The sequence below is a fragment of the Molothrus ater genome, chromosome 7 (assembly GCF_012460135.2).
Source record: "Molothrus ater isolate BHLD 08-10-18 breed brown headed cowbird chromosome 7, BPBGC_Mater_1.1, whole genome shotgun sequence".
NCBI lineage: Eukaryota > Metazoa > Chordata > Aves > Passeriformes > Icteridae > Molothrus > Molothrus ater.
Window position 1 is genome coordinate 23,923,258 of NC_050484.2, and position 8,247 is coordinate 23,931,504.

Here is an 8,247-nt window from a genome sequence, read left to right on the forward strand (position 1 = left end):
ACATCTCCTGTTCAACCAGTGCTGGAGTCAACCTCTACTCCAATCTTCCACAGATTGCTGTGGAAACACCAAGACACAGGCAATGCTCAGAGCAAGCATGCACAGGGGAAGGGAGGGCAGTGGAAGCAATCACCACTGACATGGTTGGGTAAAGGGATGGTAAAGAGCTAGGCTAGATCCACAGCTCCTCTCCTGGGTGCACGTGGCAGCCAAGCTGTACCCCAGGACACCTTCTGAGGCTGCCCCTTGTTCCTGAGGTGCCAGCTGAATGCCTAGAGCATCACTTGTTAAGGTGATGTGCCCAGAAGCCCAGTGCCATCAGCCACACAGCCTTCCCATCTCAGGCGGAAAGCAGGGGCAGTGCTTCACCAGAAGATGGTCACAAGGAGCTCTGCAAACTTACTTATGCCAAAAGATCACTGAACTTGCCCATGCTTGCACATGTGAGGATACTGCTCTGTAGAGTTAGGCAGTCTGTTCCTCATCCATCCCCTGGAAGCAGGGAAATCCTTTTCTTCTCTCACTTTTTTTTTTTTTTTAATATAGGTCTATTCCAGTAATTCTGTTGAAATGCAGAGAGACAGAGAGGGAGAAAAGAACAAATAGAGAAAAAGGAAATAGGCAGGACAAGGAGGTGCCTGTAAAGAAACAGCTGTGCTAATCAGAAATGAGGGACAAAAAAGAAGAAGGACTCTGACAGTGGGAGCAGGGATAGGACTGATAGAGAGAAGGAAGATAAATGAAGAGGCTGGTGGCAGTTATTGATAACTGCAGTGATAACACCAATGGTTTGGAATAAAGAGGACAAGACAGGTCCTAGAGGATCCTCAGGGAAATGAGGAAGAAGCCATGAAACATGGACAAAATGGACTCCAAGGAGCCTCTCCAACCAGCCTTTCTATGAGTCCAGTACCAAAACTGGTTCTTTGACAGACTGCAGCCTGACAAACAAACTTCTTGCTAGATTACATCTCCCCTGATTAACAAAAACCTGCATCACCCAGGCTAGACAAACATAAATCACTGCACACATCATCTTACCTCAAACCCAATTATTCTTACTAGAATGTATTATTCCTAATTCAAGGTGGCCTCCAAGGGCTGGTTTTATTCGGTGCACACAGCTCCATTGCTAAAAGCCATCACGTGCCCTGCACCTGCTCAGACCAAAAGGAATTTCCTACACCAGCCAGCCATGGCTCTGCTGAACTGTGGCAGCTGTAACACACAGTGGTCTTTGCCACCTCAGTGGATTTCAAGAGAACAGGGATACTGAAACACTGGGTTGCTCTACAGAGATGTAAGGCAGTCTGTAAAACTGGGAGGTTTGAGTGATATTGCAGCCTGGATTCCCTCACACACAGAAAGGAGTGTTGCCAAAACATTGGGATCTGAGCTCAAGCTGCAAAATTCACAGCAGAATTGCAAAAATCACAGACTCAAGAGTAAAAAGCTTTAGAGGCAAGGTGGTGGCAGGAAGATGTTTTAACTCCTTGAAACATGGAAGTATTTTGGTTTAGGAATGGGAGGAAATTTCGAAACCTAAACTACAATGAATGTAGGTATAATCTGAATGGGAATATATTTACCTGAATCTTAAAGAGAAAATAATCTGGTTTAATCTGAGAATTTCAAGCATCAAGTCGGTGCCTCCCATCCAGAAGTTACTGGTCACTTCTAGAGGCAATGTAAGACTGTCCACTCAATGCCCAGAGGATGCCTATCTCTAAAGAAGATGGCAAACAACTGTCTGCAGTTACAGTGGTAAAATTCACAGTGTAATATAAGTCTATCAAATAGACAACAAGTTCATTCATTTTGAATGAGATCACCTAAGGGGCTGACATAAACCTGACTGAAATCTGCAAGATTTTTCCTCAGGCTTGAGTGGGTGCATAAGACCAGGGCTGTGCCCTTGGGGCATTTTGTTCTCCCAGCTCCTCAGTACTTTTCTGGTTTTGCAATCCTAAATGAAGAGCATAGGAGAGCAGTAAGTGGATCAGCTCTGTGAGGTCAACTGAGCCTGTGTTGCTGCAGGGTTTGCAAAAATTACTATTTAGCCATAGTTAAACCATAGTTAGGTACCTGCATCTGCAGGGGAAAAGAGCCTGTTCACAGGCAGGAATGGTAATCAGCTGAAATATTCTGAGTTCCTACCAAGGTCAGTTACATTTGTAAACAAGGCCTCCCATCCTCAAAAAGAGCCAAAAATAGCCCCATGCATCCAGACAAGACAGACACAGAGCTGCACACCTTACAGAGAATAATTAAAGTATTTCACTCAGTCTCATTTCAGGTTTAGCTGGGAGCAACAAGCACTGATTACTTAATGTAAACAGTGCTCTGTTTTTTTAATGCATTAAATAACAACAGACACCCATAAACTCACTTATTTTATATACTTTTTTTTAATGCCCAAGCCTTCTTTCTAATTTGTGGCTACTGTGAACTTTATTGCACCACTAAAGCCCTATCAAACTTCAGAGTGGTCTCAGGTCAGAGCGTAATGGATCATTTTCAAAGCTGTGACTGGTGTACAGGAAGGCAAAATCATTTCACTGAGTGCCACTTTCACATACCAGCCATGTCTTTTCCATTCAGATAAGGTTTCTTGCTGGTGAAGGGTGCCACATCTGGAGCTGTCTCTGCTCACAGCACATGGAGTGACCCTTGAAGCTCTCTGTGTTTTTAATCTCCAGTAAACCACCTCTGCCAGCTGAGCAATGCTTAAGGCCATCTATTTCCACCTGCCTTTGTACATATTTAATGTAGTCATCTACAGCTACAGCTCACCCAAATTTATACATCTAAAGGCCACTTGTCAAATTCTAAGCTTCCTTAGTAATCATCAGAGAAAAATAGGTGCCTCCTAGGAATTATTCATCTCAATTGTGTTCAGCACCAAACTGCCCACACAGTTGTCTTGCATGATTTGAGATGCTTGACTGGCCTCCATTGTCTCAATTTTAAATTGACACCTATCTGTAAAGTTAGGAAAAAAAGCACCCACCCCTCCTTTGCATGTCCCACATACCCAGCAGTTGCATCAGTCATTTTTCCCTGACTATTAATCAGAGGAAGCAAGTTTGGGTGCCCAGGCTGAACACAAGATGTGGTCCCCAAAGCAGTTGCTTCTTCACTTACTGAAAAAGTGTTGCTGTAGGTTCCTCTCCAGCAGCTGTGAGGTTTTCCTACTGTCCACAGTCAGTGTGAAACTTCAGCTACCAAACCTCTCAGCCGTGCAGTTAATTGTGCTTGGGGTCTACAGATCATTACATCTGTTGCTTGAAACCTGCCTCCTGTTCTCAACTTCAGTTCTGAATTTGCAAATAGCATAAATAAAATGCTGTTCAACTTTTAGGAAAAGTAAAAGAAACCAAACCAAAATGCTTTCTAGGCCAATTTAGCACCTCAAATTACTGTTACCTTTTGAAAATTCAGGTCTAAATTTCTAAACACTCAGAGGAAACCCAGGATTTTTCAAGAAGCAAATTCTTCAAGGCTGTGGATGAAGCCTGGCAAAAGTTGTTCTCTAAACAGCAAGGCAGCTAGTCCTGTGCCTGTCACCATTTGTGACTCTCATCATTACAGCACATCTTGTAACAGAAGCATCTTTCAGAGCTTTAGGGAATAGTTTGTTTTCTTGTTTAAAGCCTGTAAAAAAATCCTGAGAAAACAGAAAAGGAAAGGTAGAAAGAGGCTGAATACCAGACAAAATGGAGCAAGTAAAGCCACCACAGCCAACAAGCTGGCCTGATGGAAAGCACAGCCTCATGCTAAAGGACAGCCTCAGGATTATATATTGTGCCTGAAAATGTTTAATTAAGGCATTTGTCTGACAGCCAAAGCAAAGAAGAAGAGGCACAGGGAGGTGTTTTGAGGCTTTAAAATACTATTTGCAAGGTTGAAGGAGATCAGAGGCTCAACAAGGTAAAGCTGCTGGCGCTCATTAAATTTTGCAAAGTAACAAATCTGTGCAAGGGAATCACTCATGATCTCACACAAGGAACTGATGTTTTCAGGGAGAGCTCTGCACCCAGGAGTTATTCCTTGGACTGCCTTTCTCAGCTACCCAAACAGCAACGCTCCTCTCCATCACCTGACCTGCAGCCTGTCTCAGCCTCCCCTTCTGGAAAGCCAAAATGCTGTTCTCCTGCAGGGCAGGAGCAGATGTCACTGGCTTCCTATCCCCACCAACAAATGGGCCTTGGGAAGCACTGGTGGGATCAGCCCTGACCTGCATGTGCACATCAAAGGGTACCAGCAACCCTGCTCCTGGCCATGGACTTGACTGGAACACATCAGATTACACTAAAACTACAGCCCAGGAGGCACTGGAAACATCCACAGCACTCTGTGCTGTACACCCTCAGCACTCTGTTTCTGAACACGTGTAAAAAAAAACCCATTACTTCACCTCTCCAGAAAAAAAAAAATCCACTGCTTCCTTTGGCATCCGTCTCCACACTTCTTCCACACTTTTCTCTGCCCTGTGGTGGTAATTGCTGCTGTTACTGAGATGCACAAGATTATGCAACAGTCCAGCATTTTGATTTAATCAGCATGGGGAAAAAACCTGCTCCAAATTCTATTAATAACTACCAGCCAGCTCCCTCCTTCCCTCCCTCCCCAAATTCCCATGGAAGGAGGATCACAGACAGATCCCTGCAAGCACAAACTATCATCCTGACTGGATCAATAACATCCATGGTGCCAGGAATCTGCAATGAATTCTGGGTAATTAATCTGCCAGGGAAACACAACCTTAATTAAGAACAGCCAAGCTGTTCTTTTCCCAAACCTTGTGCTTAATAAAGTCACAGTATTGGTTTGGCTGAGGATTTTGGTCTAAATTTTAATGGGTTTTTTGTTCCTAACAAATGTTTTGAAAGCAACAGTGCAGGCAGCAGGAAAGTCTTCACACAACAGTCAGAGCTACAAACTCTACTTTGCCGTCTTGATGCCACATTAAAGGTGGATGATCTCATTATTTAAGATGCCTCAGGGCTGGAGAGAAGCACTGGCTTCAGCTGGGATGGACACTGCCCTGGAGAGGCTGCTTCCATCCCTAAGGGGCCACAGTTGAGATAAAGCTGTGACCTTCCTTCCACTTCTTGGGAAGAGCACCCTGGACAAAAGTTTTCTCAACAGGGCAAAATTTCATCTTTTTCACAACCCTCCAGGCAATCTGGGAAACACCATTTCCCCATTTCAGCCCTGTCAGGCTGCAGGCAGCAATTTGGGTATGGGCAGTTGTGCAGGTCACTCCAAAGCTCCTGAGCAGTTGCTGCCACAAGACAGCCAGAAATGCTGCCAGGCATCACATGATGATTTAGGAGGAGTACTGGTTATATTTCTGATACACAGAATTTAAGTTCTTTGTTCTGCTTCAAACTCTTCATTTCATGCATGATAAGTGTATCTATAGCAACACTTATCCAGTGTGCTCAGGACCTTTTTCTGGTGCCAGTGTCAATGGGTAAAGACTCAGCCAAGTCCAAACTCTTATTCCTCAGGGCAAAAAACAGTTTGGCCACATCCAAACTGTCCATTCCTCCTGACCCATGTCAACTCCTGAATTTTGCTGGGTACCCTCATGCTGACAGCTTGGGTCAAAAACAGGTCAAAATTTGTGTTAACAACTTACCAAGATGAGCCTGGGAGTGTTTCCTGGGCACCTGTTCATGACAAGGACATGTCTCAAACATTCAGAAAGACCCAAGAAACTCCTCCCAAAGTGGCACTGTATCCCAGCAAGGACTTGGTCAGCTGCAAACAAAACCCTCCTGAAGCAATTTGCACGGTCAGTTTTGAGGGCCTAAAAAGGTGTGCTCCAGAGATTTTCAAAAAGATCTCCAATTTTACCAGCCCTGCTCACTCATCTTTGCAGGCCAAACTCTACTCACCTGCCTGAAGCCAAGGGGGGCCTCCATATTTATTGGCAAAAAATCAGCATTTTCCCTCATGGTATCCTGGACAGAAGGTAATTATGGTAAGGACTGATGATTTAACTCCTACTATGGGAACAGCATCATGACAGCTAGATTAAAGATGTCCTTTATGAACTGTCACAGAGCAGGAGAACATGATAATGAACGAGTTAATTACACCAGCATTTGAGGCTGATACTACCCATCTGCCACTTTGATTAATTAAAACTCTGATGGACAACAATGAGGCCCTTCTCAGGTCTGAGAGCAATTAATTGCCAAAGTCCTCAATAAATCTAACAGCATCACTGAGTGAACTGGCAGAAGAGTCCACTGTGAACAGCCCCAGAGCAGAGGCAGCAGAGCATATCATGGAGTTTGAAGCATCCTCAACATGATACATTAATCTTTTGGTGTCGCTGGGAGCTGGGGCCAAGGAGTTTTAACTTTTTTAATCACCTTTTCTTACCTCTCAACATCAGAAGGGGCAGTCTCAGTAAAGGACAGGAACTGCTGAGGAAATTAAGGGCTTTGGCCCTTTTTGTCCTTTGTCCAGGTTCTGTAATGAATGGGCTGCATTTTTGCTCTTGAGTGTCTGTTTTCCTTGGACTAGTTGTAACCAGTCCTGACAAAGAGGGAATTTGGAAATGCAATGGGAAGCCAAACTCTTCCAATGCTTCCTGTGTTCAGCAATCAAAGAATGGCAGCAATCAGCAGCAGTTGCTCAGAAAGGGGTGGCAAACTGGGCACCTGTGGGCAGGTCAAGGGAAGACTCTGAGAAACCAGACACAAACCACATGTCCTGATTCCATCAGAGCAAAGACAGAGCATGACAGAGCCATAAAATATCCTGAGATTGAAAAGACCCACAAGGATCCTTGAGTCCAACAGGGTAAAGCTGATCAAAGCACTTTCTACTGTGAGAAATCCCAGACTCCAGAACCACTTTCCAAAGAAGGGAAAAGAGGAAAGCCCTAGTGCACAGCCATTTAAACCCAAAAAATGTTGTCATTGTACTGCAGAGGAAATGCCCACAGCCAAGGGGGAGGAATTAGTGCTTTTCACTTTTTGCCCTCTGTCTGCACAGAAGTTATACAAACTAAGAACAACTACAAGGCAATGGATTTTTGAGGGAACACCACAAAAGTTCACTTTCTTGTGCAACAAACAGAGCTAGAGGGTATCAGATCATCTTCAAAGCCAGTGCAGCTCACACACGTGGTTTGGAGACTTTGCAAAAGGTGCTGCTTTTTCAGAGAGATGGGGAGAAAAAGCCTTCCTTCCATTTTTATCCTACTTGTGCATTGTTAAGCAGTTGTTGCATTTCACCTCAAACAGTCACAATTGAGGAAATAAAGCTTCATAGTACATAATAACAATTATCAGCAGTGATTAGTTAATATGGCCATAATGAACAATCCCACTGCCTGCCTGTCAGTTGGAGGCATCAGTGCATTGGATGATGCCAGCTGCTCTCATTAAACACTGCCTTGCTCCTGAGGACAGGAGGACAGTTCTCTGCAGCACCAGCTCAGCTCAGCGTGATGCAGCTGCAACTTCCCAAAGCTTCTCAGGCTGGAACGGGACAAGAAACAGCAAGTTTAGACAAGCTGAAGTAAATACAGAGACCACTGCTTTATGATCACAGAAAGGTTTGAGTAGGAAGGGACCTTACAGATCATCTCGTTTCAACCTCCCTGCCTTCCAAGCCCCATCCAGCCTGGCTTTGAACATTTTCAGGGATGGGGCATCCACAACAGGCAACCTGTTCCAGTGACTCACCACCCCCTCATTAGAGGGAGGGTGATTATCCCCTGGGTGCATGGCTCTTGCTTATTGCTGGGTCCTTAGTCAGTAATTGAAAAGGAACCATGCATCAACGGGTAAGACACAATCCAGTTAGCAGATGATAACAAAACAGGTTTGCTCACAGGGCTCTTGCTTCAAATTCTAGTACCTGGTTCTTACAGAGTTTCAAAAAGCAAAGCAACTTCTAACATACAAATAAAGTAACAATGGGCTCCTTTTCCAGCTACAGAAAAAGAGGAAAACAGTCAAGGAAAGAAATAGATCTGAAATGGGGAAGGCACTTTCCAACAGATGCTATGGCCATTTGCAAATAGTAATAACTCTTTATCTCCATCTGAGCAAAGGAGGGTGAGGAACAGATGACACATACATACCTGTATTTCTCAGGAGAAGGATGGAAATTAGAACAGACCAGACATTTTAAGAATTGCAATTTTTGAAGACTAACAAAACACACAAGGAGCTGTTATTGCTCAGGTGAGCCCCAGGTGCCTCAAGGCATGTCTGC